Raw genomic sequence first — 14,964 nt, 5'->3', positions numbered from 1 at the left:
TTTGCTAAAGCTCTTCTATCAAAAGAATTGAACGATTGCTCATACTCTATAAAAATGAAAACCAAAGGTGTTTGTTAACTCAGACACTTCTCAATTATTAACCTAAGAGTGAAATTGGGTCAACAAATCCTCTAACTCTTTTAAAACAGCAGTTTTCTTCTCTTACAACTTTGTCTACAGCATCTTTCAGTCTAAAAAGTATCAAATTACTAAGTAATTTGCTATCTACAGAGACCAGACTAACGTCTCGATAATTACCACACTCACTCTTATCACCTTTCTTATAGAGTTGTTTAATAAAGGTTTTTCTAAAGTCGTTGGGTATTTCCCTTTTTCACACTATCAGCACCAGGAGTCTTATTATTTTGTCATTCTTTTAGTACTGTCGCTAGTTCTTCCTCACAAAATCACATCCAAGGTATCACGAACTTTTTAATTTTCATCTATATCAATTCCTGCAGCTGTATCTCGGTTCAGCACATTCTCAAAATGATCCACCCATCTCTCTCTTTAACTCCTTCCTTATCGCTAATTGTGGCCCCGTTCCTATCTTTAACTGGGACAAGACTGGATTGACTAGTACCCCTTAATTTCTTAACATACCAGTACAATATTTTACTATTATACCGTCTAGCTGCATCTTCTAGATCCTCGACAATTTTATCCATGGCCTTTTTATGAAGCCAATGCTTTATATATTAAGAGTTTAAATATTTAATGTTTACTTGATCTTTTCATAGCCCCCCCTCTCCTACAGCCCATGGAGGCATTGTGGAGATATGTGAATTGTTGTGTTATTATTGACACAACTGTAGCAAAAGACGAACGCTTCCATAAATCACAGCTATGCATTAATATGTGTATAATTATAATCATTCAAGATTAAACTTTTGAAATTGTTAATTAATTGACTTTCCTAAAAAACACCTTTTGAGAGACCAATTAGGCAATCTAATTATGTTATACTTATCCTTTTAGATCACTGTCGACATATCAAAATCCTTCCTTTCTTGTGATTCTGACCATACAACTTTAATTACCCTACTTAATTCTCAAAAATTCGAACTAGCCTATATTTGTTCAATAGCCCTACTAAACGTGACGGATGTGCCATCCTGGGTGTTACAACCATTTGTTGGGTTTGTTTGTAAACAAGAAAGGTTTCCACTTGTTTCTTTTCACAATTCATTTTGGCAACAAAGGTGAGAATTTAAGCAACGAAAAACTCTTAATATTTGTACAACACCCAAAAGAAACATCATGGACATTACTGGTTTTCTGATATGAACAGACCATAGATGGGGCCAGGAGGCAATCACTGCTTTCGTTTTGATGTCCTGGGTACTTAAACATTGATAAATATCATCGAACAGATCCAAAATTCAAATTATCTTCAATCATTATCATAGCAAGCTCTTAATTGACCTGAGAGATTAAAGTGATTGATAAGCAACCCGAAGGGGAAAATGCTTTTATTTTGGTTTCTTATTCATTTTAAAAAGCCACATCGACACGAAAATCAAGGTTATCGAAACATCGGATGTATAAAGAGAGGATGAAAAAAGCGCAGAATCAAAAGGAAAAAACTAACCAGCATTCCACCTGCACAGACACATGTCAGTAACAGGGGTCCATTTTTGTGTTAAGGGATTAAACCGCTCAACAGACTTTCAAACAAGTGGTCCATCATGCCCTCCCACTGCATACAGCTGACCGTCAAGAATTGCAACACCAGCAACACTCCGATGAGCGCTCATATCAGGAGCTGGACTCTAGGTATTTGCTTCAGGATTGTAAGTCTCCACAGAAGCCAAGCACATACGAGACTGACCATCATAACCACCAACCTGAAACAGGGAGGGATTAACTAGATTTAGCGATTTAAGTATTTCTTAAAGTGACAAATTTTTTCATTAGCAAAATGCTACAAATATAACTTATTTCAATGCATTTTATGCAACTGAATTTTCACAGATTTACCTGTGTCAAAATACTTCAGAGACAGCGATGAGTTTTAGAGTAGTATTTGGAAGACATCCTACTCAATAACATAATAATAACAAATATAAAACGTAATACATCGATTATTCGTAATGAATGTATTTGTACACTTCAGAAACTGTGACAAGTTTTAGAGTAGTATAAAAATTAAACAGGTTAAAGCGAACCAAATGTAACGTTTCTGAAATTTTCATGCTACTACATTGCCATTTATTGATAGATTGAAGTGCGTTTCTTTGGAGCTAAATTTGACACTGGAACTCCTTATCCTTAAACGTTCTCACGTTTAACGCTTAAAATTTTCACGTCTTAACGTTAAACGCCAACAACCTGGAACCAAACGAAAAGAAGGTAGTCCCCGAATAGGGTGAGAGAATGTCGCGAGGAAACTACTACTGCTAACAACTGACAGCCTTACCAAGACACCTGAGGCCAGCACAGCTGCGCTCACTCATCTTCCATCCCAATCTATTCAAAGCCTTTTTCTTTACACCCTTCCAAGAAGTTTCAATTTTCTTTAAATATTTCTTAATGACATCCTCCCACCCAAGACGAGGACGACCTGATTTCCGTTTAACCCAAGACGATTATCCAAAAAGGAAAATCTTTGACAATCTGTCATCCTTCACCCGCAGAACGTGCCCTAACCCTCTCAACTATTCTTTCATTATAGCCCTAGAAAGTGGGATTGAACCACACTTTTCGTAGAGCCTACTGTTTCAAACATGATTAGTAACCCAGGTACCCAAAACAATCCGTAGGCAATGTCTCTGTAAAACATCCAGTAAATTTTCATCCGCCTTTCGGGCAACCATGCTTTAGAGCCATATTTGACCACTGTCATCACTGTACCTTTCAATATTCTAATCTTGGTTTGCAGACTTATCTTCCCATTCTTCCAAACTTTTTTTCAATTCTAAAAAAAAACACCCTGAGCTCGCAAGGAAAGATTTAAGGGAAATGGACATTTCTTGAGAGGGTGTAAAGAGGGAGGCTTACCTGCGTTTGTATTCAATTTTCAGAGAGGTAGACGAACATTTACTCATTAAGTAGAAAAAAATAGCTGGGGTAAAATTCACAATGTTTGTGTTTTGAAGTATTCTGGTCAACTCAAGAAGTTTTATTAATTTCTTAGCACCCCAAAGGCAGGAATTTAACAAGTAATTTTTTAGAATAAATAACGGTATAGAAAACGCCGAAACTTCTAATCTTTCTTAAGGCTTAAGACTTTCTGAGAGGGGTGAGTAACAAAATTTGAGTAGATTGGGAAGATGAGGACCGTGCGTAGCTCGTAGGCCTCAAGCAGCTTCGTGCTGACGGCGTTAATGGTGATGTTAGAGAAATTGTCGAGAATTGTTGGCTTCTTTGGTTAAATACCTACAAGTTCAAGCTTATGTTACTGGGTAGTTTAAATACTCGGATGGTATTTCCTTTATTATATATGTACACTGCAGCCTTTATATAAACTGCTCCCTTGAGTCATTTTAATAGCTTCTACCCATAGCTCTTTTGCCATGGATGTTATTTTTTTGGCAAGATTGTCACGTAGAATAAAATGTGAAAAAATAAAAACAACTTCCAAATATACATTATTTGTTGAAAAACGTAAAAAAAATTTCAGTGGGGATAATGAAGAGGAGGGAGGTCGAGTTCTTAATATATTTAAGATTGTCCATATTCAACAATACCGCAAGAATATACTTTTATTTGTTTTATTCGTGGCGTTTAGACGATTTCCCGTTTATTGACTCAGCTTAGGATCAATGCATGTGTCATTTTTTTCAGATTTAGCCTCATGGAAAAAGATAAATAAACATTTTAAAGTTGATTTTTGTGATGTTTAAAACAACCATATCAAATAGATATCAGCAGGATAAGACCTTGAGGGACCCAGGACACGGGATGGTTTGGAGAACTATCGGATAGAGAAGGACAATTCGACTAACTTGCACTACTACTAACTATTTTGATAATTTGAATGGCTAATTGGTGGGAAAATTCTTGGCAACCGTTAAGATCAGACCTTACCGAACTAGACCCGAGTTGCAATATACCCGAGATACAACACGAGCGCACAAGTAAAGGGAGGAGCCAGTTTACATTATTTTTTCCGGGTAAATTGCTTGTTTTTGCCCTCTCTCTTTATTCGCTCCCTGAAATGAAATCCTGAATACGTATCTGAATATGAGTACAAAGATTACCCAGACCTTTAAAAATACCTCCTTTTTATGAAAACCCTTTATATATGAAGATATGACTCACTGCGCACAGAATCCCATGAAGTACGGCTACTCCCACACTGCTCCGTCTAGTAAACATATTAGCTATCATCCTCCATTCACCATCAACTGGATCGTATTTTTCAGCAGTATTTAAACCAGACGTTCCATCGAATCCTCCAACCTTAAAATGTTCAATGAAATAATTAATAGTTGCCAAACTTATCTTAAAACATGATAATGTCAAGGATGAAAACACACTGCAAGTCATTTTTGTATACCTCAGGGTATACAATGGATATACCCCAGATATTAATGGTATACCACAGGGTATACACAGGGTGTTCAATACAAAGATGTATTGGAAATAAATACTGTTTTGACTAACAACTGTTTACTGCATCAATCCATTAGGGGCCAAGACTACGCACAGACATAGCGTCAACCATAAAGTTTTAATTTCCAAAACTAAAGCTATAAGGCACGATTTTTCGTAATTTACCATCCTGTATCCGTTAAAAGTGCCATAGTCATCTTAACATTTCTTTCATTGTATGTGCAGTTGTTCTTTCGGTTTGATGTGCAGTCGGTCACATGAGTACCTAAAACGACCCTTAACAGTTCTTTTGGAAAACATCCAAAACGTGTTTCTCAACTTTTCAAACCGCCCTCGCTTCACAGCCATGCTTAAACACTGTCATAACCGTGGCTTCCTATTATACTATTCTTTACCCCCCCCCCCACCATGCAGCTTTGATTTTCCATATGTTGAAATAGAGATCACAAGCGTCAAAAACCAAATTTCTGTGGTGGTGGTGGAGGAAAATGTAGCGCTTAATTCCCATATGAACAATATGTCACTTACTCTGATGAAATTAGAAAGTAAAAAAACACGATAAACATTAGTGATGTGGAATGTGAAAGTTCAAGATGAAGTAAAAGCACATGAGCTACTGTCCAAAGTTGTTACTGAGGGCCTTGATCTACCAGCCCCGAGCCCAGCTAAGTTGGTGGATTTCAAGGAAAATGTGAATTTTTTGGAATTTGAATTGCCGTCAAAGTTAATCTGGAACGAGATTCTGACGAACGCTAAGAAACTGAAAAACGAAAAAAATTGGAGGATTTGAGAAAATACTTTTGACAGACGACACACTTAAGTATATTCGTGACGTTAGTAAGAAATTGCTTAATGTGAAATTTAAATTGCACGATTTCGGAATTGACTCTTGGCTGTCATCAAACGGCAAGATGGTTCAAATGAAAAACTAACAATCTGTGAAGCATTCATTTTAATTATTAATCTTGAAAAGAAACATGACGGTGAAATTGCCAAAATGTGTATACGATCTCAAAAATTAATTATGCTTATATGATAATAGATCAGTTTGTTTGATAGTGCTGTGTTTATATGTATAACTGGTTTATTAGATAGTATGAGTGTTTGGTATGCATTTAAGTTGAATAAATTATTATAGTGGGTCCTATGCGGTCTGATGTGTTTGGGTGATATTATTATTATGAAAGAATGGCTTATATTACCATTACCAGTGCTGATTATTTGTTTATTTCTTAGTTTTTCCTTGTTTCTTTTTTCACCCCTTTCCCTGCTTTTTCCCTTACCTTGATTATATTTTTCTTATTTATTCTTACCTTGATTATATTATTTTCCACTTTTTTTTTATAGTTTTTTCTTATACCTGTGGTCTGGTGGGTTTGGTCGTGGAGCGGAACTGCCATCCACCATGAGTAAATCGACAATTTTTGTTGGTGGCCTGGTTGGTATCAACTCTTTGGGGGAACGTTTACTTGAATTACAAAATAATCCTTTCGATGTTGAAAATATAATTAATAATTCATTTAGAAGTAGCAATCAGAAGTATAATGATTCTAATTCGGCTTATAAGAGTAAGTATGTTTCACAATTAAATGGTTCTGCCTCCTCCAAACGATATGATACTTTCTCTGTGTTTCATCTTAACATGCAGGGACTTGAAACAGGTCTTTGGTGTTGGAACTCCTGATGTTATAGGATTATGTAAACTTTCCTGGATTCAAAAAATAATACCCTTCTAGATATTCCAAGATATAGGATGGAGAGGCTGAATCAGAAACAAGTAATTTGAGTAGAAATGAGGAAGGAATCTTTGAATCCCTTTTTATTGAGATTAAATCTATACGAAAGTATTTGGCTGTGGGTTTGGTTTATAGGTCCCCCAGCGGGTCTATTCCTTCGTTTATAAATATTCTTGAAGAAGTTTTGGACTCAGTCCAAAAACATCCTTATGAACTAATCCTTATGGGTGATTTTAATCTCAATCTGCTGGATCAAAATTCTGCTTCAGCTATTGATTTTTTGTCAATAATGCTCTCTTCGGATACTTTACCTTCAGTTTGTACACCAACCCGAGTTACTGACACGCAAGCGTCTTTTATTGATAATATTTTTTCGTCACTAGATGTCTTAGATAATTTGGTGCTGGTTAGTGATATTTCTAATCATTTTCCCGCTATTTCCAGATATAATAGTGCTGATCAAGCGCAGCGTATAGTATCACCATCTAATCTCCCATTTTTCCGTTATGGTGATACTGAGCTAAGTCTACTTAATTCGCGTCTGGCTGATTTACCATGAGATAGTTAGGATTCTGGTTCAGATTTTAACCGCTCTTTTGATTTCTTTTATGATTCATTAAAAGAAGGAATCCTGAAAATTTGCAATCAGGGTCCAGCACCCCATACTTCGAAAAGGATAGTACCACTGAATCCATGGATGACTTCAGGTCTCCATAAAAGATGGAAAAGGGAAAATTATTAGTGGAAGCTTTACAAGGCGTCAGCATCTGTAGCTCATCTCGAACGATTCAAGGTCTATAGGAGTATATTTAATTCTCTGTGTCAGAAGGCAAAGGCGGGGACATTCTCTGTGTCCCCGTATTATCATAGGAAATTTTCTGAATGTGGGAAGGATGTTAGGAAGACATGGTATTTAATTAATTCAGTTCTTAAACCTACTCCTCCTCTGAGATTCTGGTCATATCCCGGCAGCTTTATTTTTGGATTCCTCGACTCGTCAGATTCTTCTTTGTAAACTATCGCATATTGGTATAAGATCAAACGCTTTTTCTTGGTTTGATTCATAGCTTTCTGGTAGGCTTATTTCAATTGATCCACTTTTCCTGAGCCCTCCTTAAATATATTATGGTGCCCTCATGGATATGTTCTTGGTCCCGTTTTATTTCTGATTTATATTAATGATCTGATTTCGGCGGTAAAAAAAAAAAAACACCAGGCCTCTTGCGTGCTGCAAGCTGTGTCATCCTGATGCTCGGTCGTGTTCCAATACTACTTCTAACGAAGATTTTCTTGTTGCTTTTGCTGATGATACCACCCTTGGGACCATTGGGAGGGTCTTTTCTGCTCTGAGCAAAAATTGTTTGCACCCACAATACTTTCTCAAATACAATAAAAATACCACATTCGGAGCAGTCGGATAACCCCTTGTTCGAGCTGCGTTCGACGAAGTTGGTCAAGTGGCGTTAATGGGCCAAGGAAGGGTCTTTTCTGCTCTGAGCAAAAATTATTTGCACCCACAAGACTTTCTCAAACACAATAAAAATACCACACTCGGAGCAGTTGGATAACTCCTTGGTCGAGCTGCCTTCGACGAGGTTGGTCCAGTGGCGCTAATGGGCCAAAAAAGGGTCTTTTCTGCTCTGAGCAAAAATTGTTTGCACCCAAAATACTTTTTCAAACACAATAAAAATACCACAATCGGAGCAGTTGGATAACCTATTGGTCGAGTTGTCTTCGACGAGGATGGTCGAGTGGCGCTAATGGGGCAAGGAAGGGTCTTCTGCTCTGAGCAAAAATTGTTTGCACCTACAAGACTCTCAAACACAATAAAAATACAACACTCAGAACAGTCGGATAGCCCCTTGGTCGAGCTTCCTTCGACGAATTTGGTCGAGTGGCGCTAAAGGGCCAAGGAAGGGTATTATCTGCTCTGAGCAAAAATTGTTTGCACCCACAGGAATTTCTCAAGCACAATAAAAATACCAAACTCGGAGCAGTCGGATAACTCCTTGGTCAAGCTGTCTTCAACGAGCTTGGTCAAGTGGCGCTAATAGGCCAAGGAAGGGTTTTTTCTGGTCTGAGCAAAAATTGTTTGCACCCACAAGACTTTCTCAATCACAATAAAAATACCACACTCGGAGCAGTCGGATAACCCCTTGGTCAAGCTGCAACCGACGAGGTTGGTCGAGTGGCGCTAAAGGGCCAAGGAAGGGTCTATTCTGCTCTGTGCAAAAATTGTTTGCACCCACAAGACCATTTTAGCCCATTTTCTAGCTAAAACAAATGCACTGACATCATTTTTATACAATCCTAGTAAGGGCTCATGTAAGATTTGCCCCTCACTCTATCGGACTATTTGTCTTAGTTTTTTGTTCAATTAGCCATGGCTAGATGTCCACAACTACTTGATTATAATTCAATAATATTATTTCAAGAAGGGTTCAAGGGACAACTAGGCCAAAACCGCAACTGACACAAGAGCATAATACATTGATTTATTCCAAATTTATTATTTCAACGAGAAAGACAGACCATTACCAGACACTTTAGAACTCGATTAATTTAGCACACCTTCTTACACTATTCTCGGTGCCATTTTTTATGTTGCCATGCTTGCTTGTTTCAATTATCATAGAATAATTCAAAAGTAAAATTGATAATTTCTATAGGAGGAAACTACGAAATCACAGGCTTAATACTCAATAATATTATTTTATCGTATCAAAAAATTATAAGGAAACTCATCCTTTTCATTTTTCATGAAAATGTGGCTGTTAGAGAAAAAGAATCTGTTTTGGATTGAGAGATGTCAAATTTGAAGCAAAATTTAGCTAGTCAAGAGTCAAAATGTTGATGTGCTGAAAAAATGGCCATTCAAATTGAGTTTCTAAAGTACTCTACTTTGTACAAGAGTAAGTCCATGTTTATTTATAACTTAAAACCGCTTTGCAGAGAAGTAAAGTATATTGTGCAAACAAACAATTTAGTTCTTTCTTTTTGCATCGAATGTATGTAAGCCGTCTCCCAATCTTATACGATCACCGTGTCCGATTTGGTCACTCCTGAAAAAAAAAAAAAAAAAAAAACAACAACAAACACAAGAAACACATACGTGATTTTGTTTGTGGTAAAAATTTTAACTTCCGCAACTTGGTATATTGGACCTTGAAACTTGAAAATAGGGTTATTTGATGTGCTGAATATGATGGTGTGATTTCCATTTAGATCACCTGTTTTGGTTGCTTTCCCTCTTTTAGACATAGGTCATATTTTCACTGGCTCGTAACTTTTAATGGGTACCATTAAGCTTAATGAGCTTTATATTTTTGAAATCAACTCGATTGTTTGATTCTTTGTAGTCTGCACTATTATTAAGTCTTTGTGTTTTAGGGTTTCGATTACTCTTGAGCCAGGTCACCCGGCACTTACAGCTTGTTGCCACGAACTGTTTGATGCAATGGAGACTGCTAGTATTTTTCAATATTATTCGCATTTTACTTTTTATTTTTAGGGCTAAAAACTGATTAGTTTGTGTTTAATACTAATACTGTTCTAGTGTTTCGAATTATATGACACTTATTGTTTCGTATTCTATGACCATTTAATTTTGATTGACATTATACCTAACTCTCTGTTAAATGGTCATCATGTGTAGTTTTGCTTCAGATTAAAAATCACCATTTGCCTTAATAAATGAATTTTTGTTTTATAATTGCGACATGAAATTTTAACGGGTATGTACCGTCAGTATTTTTTATCATGAAATACAGACACTTTCCGAAACAAAAATAGAAATTCATAAAACACTTGAAACCCGAGCCTACACAAGCTGTTAAAAAAAAAATACTAGAAGAATTCGGTTGCACACACGAAGAGACAAAGTCAAGGAGTTTTTTTCAGAGGCAAATTCAGAGGCAAATTCAAATCAGAATCTGATTCTAACTTTTAAACCAATTAATGAAAATAACTGCCTAGCTTTCTGCTGAGAAGTTAGAGGTGAACGTTGCCATCAGATTGGCCACGTCCTCGTTTTGTAGCACTGACACTGCATAAATATAAATCTACTGCATGGTACCACTCCTAAAAGGGTGCTTTAGCTAAAAATTAGGAGACAAGAGATGTCAGAGAAACCAGTGGATAACTTTTTTCTTAAGTCCCAACTATAGAAATTCCTTCACATTCCCAGCTTAGCTAGTTCATGTCTTGTTATCTATCTAAGAGCAATTCGAAGGGAAATAACCATGCACAGCTTATTTTGTTTGTTTTCAGGCTTAATATAGTCTTTGTTCTTTTTTTTAAAGTGTCAGAATTTTATTTTAAGGGCTTTTTTATTCTAAGGAGCTTTTCTTGGTAATTAACTAATACAATGAAACAAAAGATCCCCTGATGTTTTTAAAAGCGCGTGTTAACTTAATGATTATTTCGAATAGGATTTAATTAATATTACCATGTTAAGAGTTATTTACTAACGTTTAAAAAACGTGTATATGTTATGTTCAATAAAATTTGACTTTAAGAAACGTATACCAACTTTATAATATTACTGTTATGAAAGGGGCCGTTGATAAGCTCAATTTCTTTAAAAATAAAGGAATTTTGACATCAAGAGGTACTTGTAGTACTATTCCTTTATCTGTGCCCTAAAACATAGTGAATAAAACAAGAAAATGAACCCGATTCGAGTAGATTTAATGAATGTTGACAAAAGCATCTACGAGCCAAGAAAAAACGTCTTTCTTTTAGATTCACGAATTTTTCTATTGATTATATAGCGATTCAATAAGAGCCGTCTTTTTCTTCTGTTGTTATCGTCTATCAAAGACCCAAAAACAACAATGTAATCGTTTGGTGTAGTAGGTCAGAGTAAGTGACTTGATGACGTAGAACAATGTTTTTAAAGCCTAAATGTATTTTAAGGTATATGTAATGTTATTTAACATTTACAGCAATTAAATTTTCGAAGTCCCCCTCTCCCCAAAACAGATTTAATGTTAGCTTTGATACTTTTTATAAATATGAATTTTCTGAGCAAAATATACGAAATAGGTACGGAACTCATACAGCTTCAATCCTAGCTGTAAGAGAAAATGAATATTCCAGCTAAGGCTCTCTAAATTGTTCACATAATTGACCATATTTCTGAAAGTTAGTCGTTTAAAAAGTACAATACATAGCCATATTCAAATATTCAATCTGTAGTTGGTGCCTATTTTTAGTCTATGAACTGTCCATTCCTTTTTGTGTAAATAAAAAACAATTTGAAAATTAGGAGCAGCATTAAAAGAAAAAATGAACAGGAATTATTCCGCATATAAGGAGGGGGTCATACTTTGTTCTTTATCTTGCTCCTAGATACCTTGCTATTTATGCTAGTGCTTTTAGTCCTTTTGAAAGAGCTTTTTATTCTAATTAGATACCCTTTGAGCTTCAGGAGTCGCTCTTAAAACTTGGAACAAATAGTCGAACTCCCTCATATATGGAATAATTTCCCACTGTTTTTAGTTTAGGGATGCTCCTTACTTTCAGTCAAAAAACTTTTATTAAGTTTCTGATTATTTTTTAAGTAATTCTGGTAAATCTAATTTTCCCTTCATGAAAAATTCATTTTTTTCATGGGAATCTTGTCCTTGAAAAGTTCCCTAATGTAAACTACCCCCCCCCCCCTTAATAACCCCCATGGAAAATTCTATCCACTTAAAATTTCATGCTTTTTTTTTGACTAGTTCATGCTTTCATTTGAAAAAAATTAATTTAATTTCAAACACTATGAATGGGGAAGCTTTAAGCAGGGATCAAACCTTGATAATGTCATAACAACTCAAATAAAACCGTAAATAACAATTAGAAGAGACCAAAGGAACTGCCAAGGAAACTGGCGGATTAGACCTAAGATGGAACCGGGGAAGAAAAAAACTTTAAGTTTGATGTCCTTTGTACTTAAAGATTAAATCAGATATATTGCTTTGGTTCAGGTTGAGTCAACCACACTCTTATAATGTTATACATTTTTTTCGTAGGAAAACGTGAAACAAAGATTTGTTGATTAAACCCAATTTTACAGCAAAGATAAGCGGCTAGAAAACGGTTATTGAGTTACGCTACCTTTCTCTGTCAATGGCACAACAGTGTACTTTTGCCCCCCCTCTCTCCTCACACAGATCAGTATAATATTAGGGAAATATATGAAACAGTATTAAAACATTTTGATAAAGGAACTTCGGTAGAAAGATAATAAAAAATAACTATAAGAAAAAACATTTTATTTTGTTAATTCGTTAGTGTTTAATTCTACTCTGACATTATATCATCTCAGAATGCGACAGTCCTTACTGCTTCTCCTAAATTATACTTCCCTAAATTTCAAATTATTTGTATTTTATTTTAAAATGAATAGAAACGATAGTCTGGTTTATGATAATTTCTGTTTATATACCCTTAAGCCAAAATACATCTTAGTCGAAAAAAAAAACAATAAAGAGAACACTTAGATTATAATTTTACTGTTTAGTCTTTGTTGTCTATGGGTTACTTAAGAAACTTTTTGCAAAATAAAATGTATATTTTGGGGGAGAGGGTTTGGGTTTCCTTTTAAGTTCTGTCTTTGCCTAAGTACAACTATATGAAAACTTCAGTGGTTAATTTATTTGAGATAGTTATATATTTTTTGCATGGGCTAAGGAGCAATTGGATCTGTTCATGTGATTTTTTTCACTCTGCTTTCATTATAATAATTTTATCTTGAAAAAGTCTTTTCACTTGGGCTCAAATGAACTTTATTATTCAAATGGTTTTAATGTAAGAAGCGGAGAAAATACTAAATGTTAGCCCAAATATAGAATCAGAAAATATTAAACCGCTAATCAAGGTTTGTGGATGCCCAGTCGCCAGAAAATTTGATTCTGGGAAAGTTTTTTTTACTACTAAGCAATTAATTAATTAATGACAATATTTTCAGGAAATTGGGATTCAAAAAGATCCTAAAAGATTACTGGACAGAACGGATGAATGAAGACATAATGCATAATGATGACTGAAGGTTTTGAAGGATTGTAGTGTCAAACTATTCTCTGAAATTTTATAAGTTGCATATTTTTAATGATGTCTTTTGCTTAGCTGCAGCCTAAGATAAGTTAAAGAAGCTGTGGTGTTATTTTTTGTCTTTGTATTATGTGTAAATCTCTATTCTAGTTTCGAATCATTAGGTTAAAGATGAACCTTCAAACGGGACAATCATATTAGGTAACTATATGCACAAAATTAAGATATTTTTCATCTTAACAACGGTAAATTCGTTCAATGAAATAAGCTGGTTTCATTCTTTGTAGAAGCTGCCATCTATAAGTGGTTTTTTAAATATAAATACTTTTCAATATTCAGTAACAAAGTCAGATTACAAATCATGGGTTGAAACAAAGAAATTATGTCCATATTTTTGAGTTTGAATTTTCGACACAGTGGGAATTAAAAAGAGAATATATTTTGTATGTGCCCAGTATTTAAATAAAACTTAGATCTAACAAAAAACTTGTAGCATTCAATTGAAATAGCCGATGCTATACGTTCTCAATTTAACTAACATATTGTTCATAAGGTAATTGCTTTGCTTCGGGCCATTTGCTTGTTTTCTTCAATTATATTAATAAAACCATCTTTCTTTCTCTCTCTCTATAAAAAAAAAATAAAAAAAAATGATGTTGGCTGCCAAAGTAAATGTTCCGAAATACGTGTTCCAAAAAAACGTATAGTCCATTCTTTGTTTTGTTGATAGATAATTCCATCTATCATCCGTTTATACGTCGTTCCTAGCGTTAAAGAGTGACGGCTGAGAAAGGCAGTACATTCATATTTAAATTGGCTTTATTGGTCAAATTAAAAAATTTGTATTATAAATTGACTTTCAAAGTTTGACAAGAAATCCTTTCTCACTTTCTGTGTAAAATTTGCCATAGATATTTCCCCTGAATCTGCTTACCATGGTTCTTATTCCCACGGAAAGTCTTCATACCGCCCAAAGACACCCTTCCCACAAAAATCCTTCTCATAATAAAATGTTGTATATTCTGCGATAAGAAATACTATATGTGAATGATGAGGAAACTGCATAACTTGAAGTTCCCTCTCCCGGGACTATAAGGGATCAAATCATCTCCAAAGATTAAGTTATCGAATTTTTCTACTATTTGAATCCAACTAATATCGCCAAATTTTGATCTGTTATTATATGGATAAAAAGAGGCGTATAACAGGAGCTAGCCGTGCTACAATATTTTTGGTTACTCTCAAATATAACACATATTGTGATTCCCGATCATGTCAGCGCTCTTCTGATCTTCTAGGCTGGGTTTGGTACGATTATGCCTGGGGAAAAAAATACATAAGCCAGTATCTCTTCTAGCAAAAAGTATAAAATACTATATTTTACATTGAAATAGAAGTTTGAAACTTCTACATCTGGTCTCTCTAATATGCTAAATATTAAAGTGCTTGACATTTCAAAGGTGTTTCCTTCTTTGTCAAAAATCAGGTGAATTTCCTCAAGCCCGTAGCTTTTGACGAATAAATTTCGTTTTTAAATTTATATTGCTATTGGGCTGAGTCACTCTTTCTTGATAATGGATTACATAAAATTTGGAGATGAATATTCAACTGAACCACAAATGTTTCCTGAAAC

At 35.0% G+C, this 14,964-nt stretch overlaps 1 pseudogene; it reads right to left on the bottom strand.

The window, feature by feature from the left end:
• LOC136032351 (kelch-like protein 3) overlaps positions 1 to 14,964 on the bottom strand; it is a 28,197-nt pseudogene that overhangs the window by 6,045 nt on the left and 7,188 nt on the right.

This window comes from Artemia franciscana, chromosome 10 (assembly GCF_032884065.1).
Source record: "Artemia franciscana chromosome 10, ASM3288406v1, whole genome shotgun sequence".
In the NCBI taxonomy this organism is placed as follows: domain Eukaryota; kingdom Metazoa; phylum Arthropoda; class Branchiopoda; order Anostraca; family Artemiidae; genus Artemia; species Artemia franciscana.
The sequence above is the reverse complement of the archived record's forward strand: the minus strand, read 5'-3'. Positions and strand labels throughout refer to the sequence as shown.